The sequence below is a fragment of the Scardinius erythrophthalmus genome, assembly GCF_964197995.2.
Source record: "Scardinius erythrophthalmus genome assembly, chromosome: 4".
Lineage (NCBI taxonomy): Eukaryota > Metazoa > Chordata > Actinopteri > Cypriniformes > Leuciscidae > Scardinius > Scardinius erythrophthalmus.
The window spans coordinates 20367318-20381695 of record NC_138224.1 but is presented as its reverse complement, the minus strand read 5'-3'; the positions used below and the strand labels follow the sequence as shown (position 1 = coordinate 20381695).

The window sequence follows — 14378 nt, the reverse complement described above, 5'->3', positions numbered from 1 at the left end:
CCTTGGCAACAAAGAAACAATAAGATGAATGTGCCATTAGACAGGCTGATATTTATTTTAAGTGCGTCTGACCGAGCCTCAGGCATCCCTGTTTTTTCAGTCACCACGTCGGCCTCTCTATCTCTGGCCTTGGTTAAGCTTGAGCCACCCTGCTACACAGATGCACCTTGGCATCTGGGTAGTTATTCAAGAGTGCCCTGGGTAACTGGTTGCTAGGTTTCCAGACGTGCCCAGGAGACGGGAGTGAGGTCTCGCTTTCTCACGCTTATTCTTGCATTTTCTCTCTCTAGTACTGTCACCTAGAAGCTTTGTTCATTCTGCTAGGCTTTGAAAAGAAGATACAAAGAAAGTCACCAGCGCTGGGTAGATTAATCACAAATTGTAGTCGGTTACTGATTCCAAATTACATGACGAAAAATCTAGTTAGTAAGGTAATCCATTAGATTACACATTTAAGGTAATATAATCGGACTACTTTTAGATTACTTTTGACCTAACCCGTTTACCAAATTGATTTGGATAGTATAGGTTATGAATAGGGTACCATATTGATATAAAAATACAAAGAGAAAGAAAATACATTCCATTCTTTATCCACAGAAGACGAAGTTGATTAAAAAACAACATACGATTTATTACGAGGTCATAATAACAAGCCAACATGCAAGACAATGTGCAATGCACAAACAACAATTGACAATGAACAGCACAAAGGGAAGAACTTAAATACACAGAGATGATTAACTAAAAGACGAACAGCTGTGATGATTAGTGTCAGTGTCCATGGTGACGGATCAGTGGTGGGAAAACAAAGACAAAGAAACACATGTGATGGATGAAAACAAACTAGAAGTCAATGAACTGAACTTAATAGAACATAACACACAATTTTTTGAATTGCACAAGTTCAGCCACTAGTTGACACTATGACAACAATGTAACGTTCAACTACTTCAACCCCCACCCCCATTCCCATAATAAAAGCGGCAAAAGCCCAAAAATACAATTAAAATAAATGTGTATACCAGGCAGTATGCAGTACACGTTGTGCAGTATACACTAAACAGAACTCTAGAATTGTATTTCAAGACTTAACATGGACCTTTTAATCATCAATTTTATGTCAGTGGTTTGACTTCAATTTCACCGAATGAATTATGCTCCCTAAACAGTATATTACACCAATATTGACAAAATGATAAACCAATGTGATAAACCAATTGACAGGTTTATCACAGGTTTTGTCATAAAAGCGTTCACTTTTGTGGCCTTTTGAAAGGAGAGAACTATATGTTCCCAGATGGGCAGTGACATTTCACCGGCACAAAGCTTATAGGCATCAGTGATGCAATGAACAAAAGCATATTGTTTGGAGATGGCACCCGATGGCCATAAGGGGGGATGGGGGAGGGTGGAAGGGGGGAGGGGAGGGTGGAGGCGGGGGGGGGGGCTTCACAAAGTCATGACAGAAAGAGGAAGAGTAGAAAAAACAAAAACATGACTAATTTACTGTAAGTGTTCAGTACTGTAACCATGCACAAACCACTTCAAATAAAACTGAAAAAAGGAGTGTATGTGAACTTTTTCGGTGTTTTAGTACTAAAATATCTCAACTCTAAATAAGCTATTCGTTGGTGGATTTCTCTTTAAAATGTAAATGCTGCATGCAGGTATGTGGTGCTTTCAAAACATTGAATTGTTTGAGCTACTAGCCTGATGAGCTATGCCACTAACCAGTGGTGTGAGTTGTGGCTTGACCGTTTAATGGTAGACAGGAGGTATGAACTTACCATTAGCACATTGCTATGTAGTCGCTGGAGCGTTCTAGGTTATTGCACACAAAATACAGCAAGGTTTACTTTAACAAAATGCAGGATAAAAAATGTGCATCAGGTGTGTTTTTGCTTCGTTATTTATACAATTTATGAAGGTGCTCTAAACTGAATTGTTATATATTCTGATGTAATTGTACAATGCTCATATTTCGACAAGCAACTTGTCTAGTTTTATTGCTGAAATAACAATAAATTCATACATCATTTCATCCAAGTTTTTTGACATAAGTCACGAAACTCATGCTGGAAGAGTTACGTAAATACACTGTAAAAAAAGTTGCTGCATTTTTAAGGACAATCATCTTGGATATTACAGTCATTTTAACTTAAATCGCATTAAACTGACTTAAAAAAATTATTTGAATCTTGTATGACAAATAAAAGTAAAAACATGTAATAACGTATTGATCATATATTTTTTTTACAGTGAAGATACTTACGGTTAGGGGTTTGTAAGTATGAGCATTAGTAGTGATTCTTGCTATAGCAAACACCACTTTAACTACAAAAAATAAATACAAAATTCTGAGAGAAAACATTTGAGTGATGAATGATTTAGACTTACTAGTGCTATTAACATGAGACTACATCTTCAATCAAACTGTCGAACATGTATCATACTGTCAGAGAAAACAGACTGGAGAGATTGGTGAGTATCAATAATACAACTCTTTATTGATTTATAAGGAGATTATGGCAGTGTGAAACCAACATGATGCAATGACGGTGAACGTAGATGGGGAACAGGCCGGTGAGGATCCACACACAAACACACACTGAGGAGAAATGGTAACTTTATTTTGCCTTGTAGGTAATCCACGCAGCAGCTCAGGAAGAAACTGAAGAAGAGACAGGAACGAGAAACTGGACACAGAGGTCAGTATACTTCAAGTAAGTCATAAGCCAAACGATAGCAGTCTTGGTAGAGATGAGACCAGACTATGGGTGTTTCTCGGAAGGCTGCATCCTACTAAGGCTGCATATTTCGGCTGCTACGTCATCAAATGTCGCTGAAAGCCATCTCAATTTGTAGGATCCTTGGAAGGCAGCCTTCGTTTCGCCTCCTTCATTCGGCCTGTTTTGAAGGATGCATCGGACGTATCCTTCACGACCTTAAATCACCCACAATCCTTTGCACACATTCCAATTCACGAAAATAAACGGACAGAAAATGAGTCTGTACTGAGCTTGTCTGAGTATATTATGAAATGTAAGACTAAAAATTATGTTTTCGGACATGAAATCATATAAGTTATCTTTAATTCTGCAGGAAATTAATCACTAACAATAAACTGACAATACAGTGGAAACGCAGGCCCGGTGCTATTAGCCCGAGGCTATTAGCCCGGCACGGCCCTTTTAAAGCCCTGGCTCGCACTGGCCTGACAGTGGAAACGCGGCTAATGTAGATTCTGGAGCCGGAATGGGCTCGATACAGAACTCTGAGGCTGGAGCTGACTCATTACTGAATTCTGGGGCTGGAGTGGACTCGTGACTGAAAACTGAGTTGACTGGAGCCATCTCTGTGCTGTGTTCAGGGGCTGGAGCCATCACTAGACTTAAGTCAGGAGCTGGAGCCAACACTGGGATGTGTTCAGGGGCTGGAGTAGACACTGGGTTGTGGTCAGGGGCTGGAACAGACACTGGGCAGTGGTCAGGGGCTAGATTGGCAGAGGGCTGTTTCTTCCTCTGCTTCCTCTGAATTGAGGTTAAATGAGGTGCTGAGGCTTTAGTAGTCCTTGGACTTGGCTCAGACTCTGTAAGAGGCTCAGGACTGAACTCTGAGGTTGAAAGAGGCTTGTGACTGGACTCTGGAACTGAAGCGGACTTTGAAGCGGAATTTCTTTCATGGGTACAGACTCAGGAATATCTCTCACTGGAATAGACTGGGGAAGATGACTCACTGGAACAGACTGGGGAGTTTCTCCCAGTGGAAAAGACTGGGGAAGATGACTCACTGGAACAGACTGGGGAATTTCTCTCACTGAAGCAGATTGGTGAATTTCTCTCACAGGAACAGACTGGTGAATTTCTCTCACAGGAACACACTGGTGAATTTCTCTCACTTGAACAGACTGGTGAATTGGACACAGAGGTGTGTATACTTCAAGTAAGTCATGAGCCAAACGATGGTAGAGACGAGACCAGACACTGAATGTGTGTCTATGTGTGTGTGTGCAGAGTCGATGAGGTGATTAGTACATGCAAGACTCTTTATTGGTAAAAGTCGGAAGAGGTTTGCTGAAAACTGCAGCAGCCTGGAATATGATCAAGCTTCTGCTGTACTCTGACTTTCATTTAATATTAATATGCCAAGAAAAATCCTACAGGAGAATAGAGGTTCTCTCTTGTTCTTTTACACTTTTTCCATCTCTCTTTAATTACAGATATGCCGTGAAGTTAGAGACATGACCACCCAATGTTAAAACAGTTGACATTGTGAGAGCAGATTAGTAGCATAAAACAAAATCTCTAAAGCTTCATACAGTATACATATTTAGGTGATTGTATAGACATTCACTTTAATATAGTAGTATGTAGTATTGTATAGACATTAAATACTATACAAGATTCAGTACAATACTACACTTGCAGTACATACAGTTTACAATATATTCACCTTACTACTGTAAGCTGTGATTACTATACTTTTTTTACATAATTACAAAATTTGTTTACTTTGTTACAATATATTGTTTGATTTTGAGCACAGATGAAATGGTTTTGAGGCAATTGTTTGATTTTGTCAGAAGAGTCAGTTCTCTGAATATAGTTTGAAGATTTGGTTTTGTGTTTAAGGTTTTGACAAAGTGGGTGATGGTTTTGAGAAATTTTAGCAATTCAGAAATTCTGTAAAACATTTATCACATGTCCTGAATTCAAACTTCAAGTGGATTTTGGTATAATGTGTGATGGAGGGAATTTTTATATTGTGAGTGATGGTAATCACTAGGGAAAAAAACAAGATAATTAACTACACACCGGTGAGACACATGAAGTAAACTTGGAACAGTGTAAAAACTAACAGGCTAACAACTTAAACAAAATACAAACCCAGAAATAGACATAACATATTTATCTGTGCACATAATTTAACCCTTCCTCATCACCCCCAATTTTTGCAAGTGCTGCATACATGAAATGCCCAAAATAAAAAGGTTACTGCTCATAAGTAATTCTGAATAGAAACATAACACACATACATTTAGAAAGCCAACCCTTGAGAGTTTATAGTTCAAGACTAAAAATTAACCAGACTGTTATTAATATTGAGATATATAAGCTCAAACATATTTTGAACTAAAATAATCTGGGATCACCAGTGATCCCTGCCAGGTAAGGGGTTAAAAATAAAATAAAAAATCATATACTTGTAATCTTTCATCAAAAATGTTAACCTCCCCCTCCCCTCAAAACGATGTCTGTTCTCTTCATGACGTGCGCCTCGGCCGAGGGTTGGACTAAATATCCTTCACAACTAACTGCAAACTGACATTTAGATCTGCCTCCATTTAGTTAGCAACGCCCAACTTCCTACGATCCAATCAATACTCGAAGACAAAATCAAATCTGAATACAAATATAATTCCTTTAATGAAATGATTTATGAAGACACAGACACACCTAAACAAGATCAAGTACACACGTCATAATAATAATAATCTAGAGAGATGACAAAGTAATCTAAAAGATATTTACTCCTAAAAAGGTTTAAAGAATGAATGAATGAATGAAAGGGGCATTTTATCCAGTGCTTTACTAAGTGCTACTGTATATCCAAAGCGCTTTACAATCATATACAATCATAAAGGACATTCCATCTCCTCAAAGTCAAACGTTTAAGGGCAAGAGAAGAACAAAATGCCAATTTCTTTCAGTGGTTTGATATTGTGTAAAGCAATAGGTCAACAGCACATTCCAGCCTGACAATATCCCACAGAATGATGGAAAATGATGTTTTCACAGATGACAGGAGAACATAAGGGACAAATACACTTTACACAACTGTCTGTCTCCCCTGGCTTAAACTCGCTCCCATTTACCCTCTTGAGACATATACCAGGGCCGCTGAATATCACCTGATCCCAGTGCTGTTGTCATTGGAAACACGATTTACACAAAAGCACATCATAAATAGGGCTTTCATTTTAGAGCGAGACACCAGCTGCTTTTTTAACAGATTATTTCACTGAGATCACCCAAAAACATTTAAAAATGACTAAAGCTGACGAAACTGAATTTCAATAATTTAAGGCGTTTGTATGATTACACTACTAACAATCCTAGGTTACATAGTCTTTAAGACACAATCAAATGATTTAGAAATAACAAAATTGTATTCAAATAATTTCATGGGGTTTTAAATACAGTATCTGGGGCATATTTTCCTAATCTAAACAACATTTCAATGTTTTCTCGCACTTTTATCAGCATGTATTCACTATAATTCACTTCCTAGAGCTCTTTTCAGACCAACAGTCCAAATCCACGGAGCTTTCTAATAACATCATCAGCTATTATGTGTGAACTATGAAAATGCATGAAAAGCCTCTCTTCTATTGAGCATGCTTGAAAAAGCTCAAATTATTCAAGATTTCTGGGACATTGTTCTAAGCGACTGTTCTTTTCTGCTTCCCACAATCCTCATAAATGTCACCAAAATGGCAGAATTTGCAATGAGAAGCACATCTCATATTGTAAGACATCATCATTGTGACAGTTTTCGCCTGCTGTGTGTGTATGTTTGTGTGTCCAGTTAGATGTGGCAGATAAGAGATTTCAGCACGATTTGTCATACCTGTAGTCTCTGTTCCTGCTCATTTGGGAAACATCTACACAAAGGTTGCAAAAGATTAGCTGTATATTTTAACTGGGAGCATTATATTATAAAATCTACAGACTGTATGTTGAATGAACATAACATGGCAAACATCACAGAGCTCCTGAATAGATCATTATGTTCTAATGCTCTCTGGTCTTGTTAATATTATGCACTAAAAGCCTGAGATCCAATCTTCTCACATTATGCTTTATCAAAGGATAATATAGGTTATTTCCAATGTCTCGCTCTATGATACGATCACTATGATTGTATCAGAACAAACACACATACAGTTTAATACACCCATACACAAAATAAACAAAAATGAGCCATGTATTTACAGAAAATTTGTCTGAAAAGCTTTTTGCACACTTAAAAAATAGCTATTTTGACCATAGACCTGAAAACTAGGCTAGTACATGAATGAAAACACTTTTAGTTGCACAAGCAAGAGTTATGAAATGTGACAATACGGAATTTGCTGTTTACAATGCACTGGAAGTACTTGTTGCATTCTCAGTATTGCCACAAGGGGCGCTATAGTTGACATTAGTGTAAACTTTCTTCTATAGTTGGGGGGGGGGGGGTATTTACATGACACCATTTTCAACTAAAAACTGATTTTTTTAATAGCTTTTGGCTGTTAACCCTCTAAGCGCCAAAGTCGCAAAATTGCGAAAAGACGTCATACTTAATAAAACAGGCTGTAGATCCTAATATGGTGTAATATCTCATTTGTATTCCCTACCACTAGATGGCAGACATGTAATACTTCGATTCAAGACCAAAATGACGTCATGTTCCTATTCAAAGTGTTGGAGGAAACAGCAGAGCAAGCGAGCGATCGTGTCATTGATGCGGAAGCAGTTCATTTCAGAGCGTCTGAGTAAATTGTGAGATTTGTGAGAGAAAATCGTCAAATGGCTAATAAAAAATTGTACCGTGAGGATGTGTTGCAAATGTTATTCGCCGATTCTGACTCTGAAGGGGAATATTTGCCTTTTGGAAATGACGATCGGCCATCTAATGATCGCGCTTCTCCTGGTACATCTTTGCCGCGCAAGGCGCGAGTGTTCACGAAGCAGGAAAAAAAAAGCATGTAAATAAATTCCAACATCAATTCAATACATGTTTTACTACTCAAGTATTATAATATAATAGTTTAGTACTTTCTCCTATTTTATTGTTGGTTTCCTCTTTTCCGATCATTTGGAATGAGGATAAAAAGACAAAAAACATGTAAATAAATTCCAACATCAATTCAGTATCTACTATTTCCTGAATATTACTGATGAACTGATCAAAAAGTAGGCTACTGTTCACATGCGTTTTACTACTATAAAGTATAGTAATAATTTAGTACTTTCTCCTGTTATTGGTTTCCTCTTTTCTCATCATTTGGAATGAGGATAAAAAATAAAAATAAAACATGCAAATAAGTTCAAACATCAGTTCAATATGTACTATTTCCTGAATATTATGAATTCAAGAGGGCCGCCCCCGGATGACGTCATAATATGCAAATTAGATGAGTATATTTACACCTCATATAAACTTTCAGTCATCCCCAACATTTTTCTAATTTACAGAAGATCTCTATCTTTAAGACCTTTCAAGCCACAAGCTTTTGAAATTTTTATGCATTTTTTCAAAAAAAAAACTTGGCGCCTAAAGGGTTAATTTATATGTCAATAGCGGTTTTGAGCCCTGAAAACGCAATCGTTTGAAACCGTGTTTCAAGGTGCAAGTTTTTGAAAATTATACCGTTATCGTCTCCATGTAAACTACAAAAATGTGAATATTTAATGACAGTGACGTCATGTGCACGCATATTACGTATTCAGTCTATAAGCGCGTAGTGTTTCATTACAAAGTGACATCGCCAACTACTGGCCTGGCATGAATAATATAGTTGTTTTCGCAGATCTGTGTGAACAGGGATCATTTTAACAAGGTTGCACCCTGTACGTGAAAAACGCAAACTTTTCAGTTTTTAGTACATCGTTGTAATTTAAACATACCTTCGGTTTTCTCATTCAGGTCAACTGTTTTAAAGAGGGAGGAACATTTTGAAGAATCATGTTGAACTATTAAGATGTTTATAGCTACCTATGTGAAATAGATTTTATTCAGTCTACAATTTATTTTAATTTTTTTCATCATTTACTTGTGTCTTTTATGTATAAAAATAGCTAATTTCAATACTTATTTTGTGAAAATGTATATCAGTCTTTCAGAAAAATAGGACTGGAGGTCATTTCCACCACACTAACCTCTTTTTGCTTTTTTTCAACTGACTACTGAAGTAAAAGACAACACCTTCAGCATTGTAATATTCAATTTGTCATGTTATAAATAAGACTTGCAAATCTTGCCACTTAGGGGATAATGAAGTCTGGAGATGAAAGCAGACGTTTAGTTGCAAGGTGTTAAAAAGGTGTAACACTGTGCATAAAAGCACACTGTACAAGATGTAGTTGTACAAATCAAGAAAAAACACATCTACACACATAAATACACATTATCATTAATTAATTTGTTCAATGTGCTGCTGAACATGTATTCCCATGTGTATATCTAACCAAAGTTCCAAGAGGCATGAGCTCCATAAGAGTTTCATGAAATCTCTGAATTATTCATTCAGGGCGTCGTTAATACTGCCTATATTTCTTACTCATTGGAGAAGCATGCCTCTACCTACATTTTTGCAAAACTCCAAAAAATGTGCCTATTCATACTGAACTGTATGAACTGCAGTTTCCAGTTGAAATGAACACCAGTAAAACACTTACAAACTGTATTCCTGTTCACACAAATTATGATAAAGGGGCAGATTATCGATTAATAAAAACTTATTTTCATGCGGTTCCTTTCAAAATACTATGTTATGACCTCAAAACACTTTTACCATAGTGCATGATTTGTATTCTCATATATTTAGATTTTCACATTAAAAGCTTCTTAAGTATGGCCTTTCTGTCATTGTAAACTTGATCAGTAGCTCATCTCATTGTACTTGCCCTATGCAGAGTTCTTGAGTCCTGTGAAACGTGTCAAGACAAAGACTTGTCGAAGCAAGCTAAAATGGCATGGTTTCTTCAGAAAATGCATTTTTGCTCATGTTTGTATTTGTAATCACTATCGGTTAGGTATAGATGGTTCATTATTTTCAAACATGGTTGAGCATTAGCCTTTTAGCCTCAGAGTCGCTACGTACAACAAATACATCAGAAAACTTTGAGTTTATGTTTCAGATAAAACTGAACACATTTTTTACTTTACCACGTCACAAAATGTGCAAGAAGCAACTTCATAAAATCATTTTGCAGTAATGTCATCATAGTCACATTTTCCCAGTAAGCCAAATTGGAGCTTTAGCATGGCCAGGCTAAGGGTACATTTACACGACAACGAAATGCTTAAAACTGAAAGTTTTTCCTTGAGTTTTCCCCGTACAGACGACACCATTGTCAAAACTATCCCCATTCACATGGATCAGCGAAAACAACTAAAAACGCTATATTCTGCTGCCAGGCCATTAGATGGCGATAAAACACTATAGACTGAACATGTAATACACGTGCATGACGTCATCGTCTACAGAGATTAGCATTTTTGTTGTTTACACGGAGACCGTTTTGCACTTTGAAACCCGTTTTCAAAAGTGTGCGTCTTCAGGCACCCAAAACACCATTGTCATGTAAACGAACGGCCAAAACGCATAAAAAGTTTTACGTTTTTTAAGTTTAAAATGGTGTCGTGTAAACAGCCCCTAATATTCAGTAGCCTACAACAACACAAGTGTGAGTGTAAATTTTGCTTAATTGTATCCTTACAAATCAATATGATTTTATTAAAAAGGCTAAGGAAACTGTTTTAAAAGGTCTTGCATTTATCATTCCTCTCGCTGATTCACTTCTCTCGCTTGATGTGTGATGTTTCATTTTAGCTGTCTCCGTCTTTGCAATACCAGATGGCGGGTTTAACAGTGTCACCTCATTTAGACGATTTCTCATTACATTTCCCTTGATCCTCTCCACATCTACCGTTTCCTTTTCTATTAGTGCTGAGGTGTTTCACACCAGGAACAATCAAAACAAACAAGACGACAAACAAAAACAGAACAACATCCAATCCGCACAGTAGGACAATGCATCATGATTGCAATGCAAATATAATTATATTCTCTTCAAAATCTCTGTCACCACTGAAATGATGCGGTGCATGTGAACTGTTACCGCTGATAACACTGTTACTGTCCACAGGTGTGGAGTGAGCGGGGCTGGGCAGGTGTTTTCGATTTATTCTCTATGGGAGTTGAGTGGCAGGCTTGTGCAGAGGATTGTGGGATTAACAGGCATAAGGTATGTTAGTTTGGGAAGCCGGAGTGGTGGTTTCACCAGCTAGACCAGCACTATACCACCAACATTTCTTTTTTTTACCAGGCTCCTATTTTTAGGTTCAGTAATTTCACTTTAATGGCAATGAAAAAGTTATTAGTCAGATATTGAAATGGCTTATTTTCAAAAATGTCACTTTAGTCAATTAATTGGTATTTAACAAATTTGACTGAATTTTGCTGCAAAACCAGTCCATGTGCAACCTCTAAGACCACCTCATTGGACAACAAGACATAGTTACAAAATTACTAAAAATGCAACTGTAAAGATAGAAAAAGCAGAATTCAAAATGTAACAATGAAGAAACTAATCCACACAGTAGGGGGAGCTGTGATGCAAGTGACTTCCACATCCGTTTCCAAATCCGTTTTACAGCAGCACAAGGAACATGGTTGTGTTTACTTGCTACTTGCAAAATCCTGTCATTGCCACAGTAACAATGGACAAAACATGATAAAAACTTGCAGCTCTGCAATTGAAAGCCGGCTCATTCGCACGTCGTCATCCATCTTGAAATCAAATGATTTGATGCATATCTTCTGATTGGATCCTCTGTGGACTTGGAGGCTTTTGCTGACAAAGGGATGTGGCGTTTAGCGGTTTCTGCTAACGAACCGGACTTAAGCGGATTTTAAACTAAAGTATTTGATGAACGTATAATATGTGCGGAGAGAATTCGCTCAATATCATTATCGAATTTTTGATGGAGATAGTGTTTAGAGGCTTTTGTATCTAAACTCTTTGTTGAAGCAAGGAATATATACCAAGATGGTGCTTGGTTTAACGAGAGAATTAAATCCCGCCCTCTAAATTAAAGATCCAACCACTAATTGGTAAAGTCATCACGCAACTGCTGTTAGAAGCTCCTGTTCCCATAGAAACAGTCAGTGTTCTGAAACATGCCCTTTGGACACACACTCGCTGTCGATCCCTGTTGAAACATGCATGAATTCCATGTTAGTCCAGGCTGGTTTATGCTGGTGGTATAGTGCTGGTCTAGCTGGTGGATCAGCATGCTGTTGCCAAGAAGAGCTGTCAAGCAAGAATGAGCTGGTGTAGCTGGACCACGAGCACTCCCGGTTCACATGCTGAGGACCAGCAAACAGCAACCAGCATCCCATGTTGGTTCCAGCTTTCAAAACATACCTTATGCTGGTGACCAGAAATGCTGGATTTTTAAATAGGGCATGCAAATGTGTCCACAGCATGAACTGACTTTGGGACTTTGGTTAAACTCTTACTCTTGTTACTTACAAAAATTAGCCAATTCTAAAAGTAAATGAATGACTTTTGGTTTCTGCAAACTACTGTCTCTCCAAACTAATAGACTTACTAATTGACAACAATGTTGTATGCGTGCTGCCGCTGCAAGCACAGTCTAACAACTGACAGGACGGAAAAGTTTGTTTTTCTGAAGTGACAGACTTTATTTCCTAACAAATTACGAAAATAACATTACAGTAATGACACTGACATATAGCCTGACAACATCTCATCTGACAGCAGATACTGAATGACAAAGCGGTGTTTACAGGCAAAACAAACTACTTAAAACTTAAAACCGCATCTGACAGAAGATTTTATTTGTACTTTTATTTTGAAAGATGTGCGTGAAAGCTAAAGCTGTTGACAAGCTTTAGCTTTCACGCAAATCTTTCAAAATAAAAGTATTGTATTTGTATCATAAAAAAAGTTAAATTACGTTTGTTGTTGTTTCCTTGACTACACATTCCGCGACCTCAGTGTAATCTGTCAAAATTACGGATGGCCTTCAGATGTCAATGATGGAAATATTTCATTTAACGCGACCTCTGCTCCAAACACCCCTTAAGAACAATCACTGCAATTGCTTCACTTCAGCTCCTGTAACTACTACCTACTGTCATAGTAATTGACATTTGCCCATTTGAAACCCATGAACAGTGACCTTTCACATTTGAGTGATGAAAGCATGAGATCATCACTATCACAGCTGCGGAACCAGAAAATATATGTGTTTCTTTCAAAGGTGTAATCACCATAATGTCCATAGGGTCTTCGGCTTGGTTTCACAATGACTTGTCTGAGGTCAGAAACCTGTCCCATAGCAAAGTGTCAATCATATTTAGATGTTCTAAAGTGGCAATAAGGCCTGGGAGACTATGACTGACATGTGATTGGTTAGCAAACGAGGTTGTATATGGGCTGGTTAGGGGGTGGGTGACTTCCCATTGTTAGTAATTGGCTCCATCTATGGCCGAATTATATTTGCTTGGGTGAAACATGCTGTTCAAGTACATGTGCTATTCAGTAGTTGTTTCTGCCCTGCTGTGCCGTTGAATTGCTGATAATGTTGCCTTCCATTGCATTTGACTATTATATGTTGACTCAAATGAATTTTGGTTCATGATCACCTGTGGCGCCTTTGGGTTTTTTATTGCTGGTGTGCCCTGCATGTACTGTTCGGCATTAAGAAACATTTGTTCCCCTTTCATTTCCATTAATCTCCACCCGGTTACCTCCTGGACTGCAGCGGATATAAATGTGCAAAAAGGCATTTTCGAATGTGCCACAATAGGACTGTTGTTCTGGATAGAGCTTGAAAACTCTAAAGGGCTCCTTCACCTTCATTTCTGCAGAGAAAAGTGGGAAGTAAAATCCTCTTCAGCCAGTAGTTAGTGACCTCTGAATCAGAGGTAATTAAGGACAGAACCAATCCACTTTCCAACATCCTCTTGTCCCTTGACTCTTGACATTTCCCAAGTTTTTCTGATTCTGTGAGACTTGCTGCCACAACTTTGATTACTTTGATTTGTTGTTCTTGTTGCTTTTATAAGGATAAAAATGTAACGACACTGAGGTTGTCAAGATTTTGTACTGTTTGTTGCTAGTAGGTGTTCCTACTTAACTGCTATATCCCACTGTATCAGACATAAATCATAGATCCGTTAACTGCCCTTTATCGGCATTCTTTGACCATTGCACTTTTTACCAAAATACTCGGTAACACAGGAGTGTTCAACTCTTCTTTTGGAGGGCCACCTTCCAGCAGTGTTTAGCTCTGGCCCAAACTAAATACATCTGAACCATCTGAACTAATCAAGGTCTCACCAGAAACTTCCAGGTGTGTTAAGCATAGCTAAATTCTGCAGGAAAGTGGACCTCCAGGAGTAGAATTAGACACCTTGCTGTAGCAGAATTCTGAGACTGCATCACTACTGAATATACAGTGCTACTGCAAAATACTTAACAGATAGGTCTTATGGGTTAGTTATTTTTAAAATTAATTGGTTAAAAAGACTCAACTCATTAGTAACCGGTTTGAATCTGTCTAATGACTAG

At 37.8% G+C, this 14378-nt stretch overlaps 1 protein-coding gene across 1 annotated transcript in view; it reads right to left on the bottom strand.

The window, feature by feature from the left end:
* slc2a13a (solute carrier family 2 member 13a) overlaps window positions 1-14378 on the bottom strand; it is a gene marked incomplete at both ends in the record, with an annotated part of 68986 nt that overhangs the window by 38888 nt on the left and 15720 nt on the right. The gene's annotated exons all lie outside the window — the stretch shown is intronic.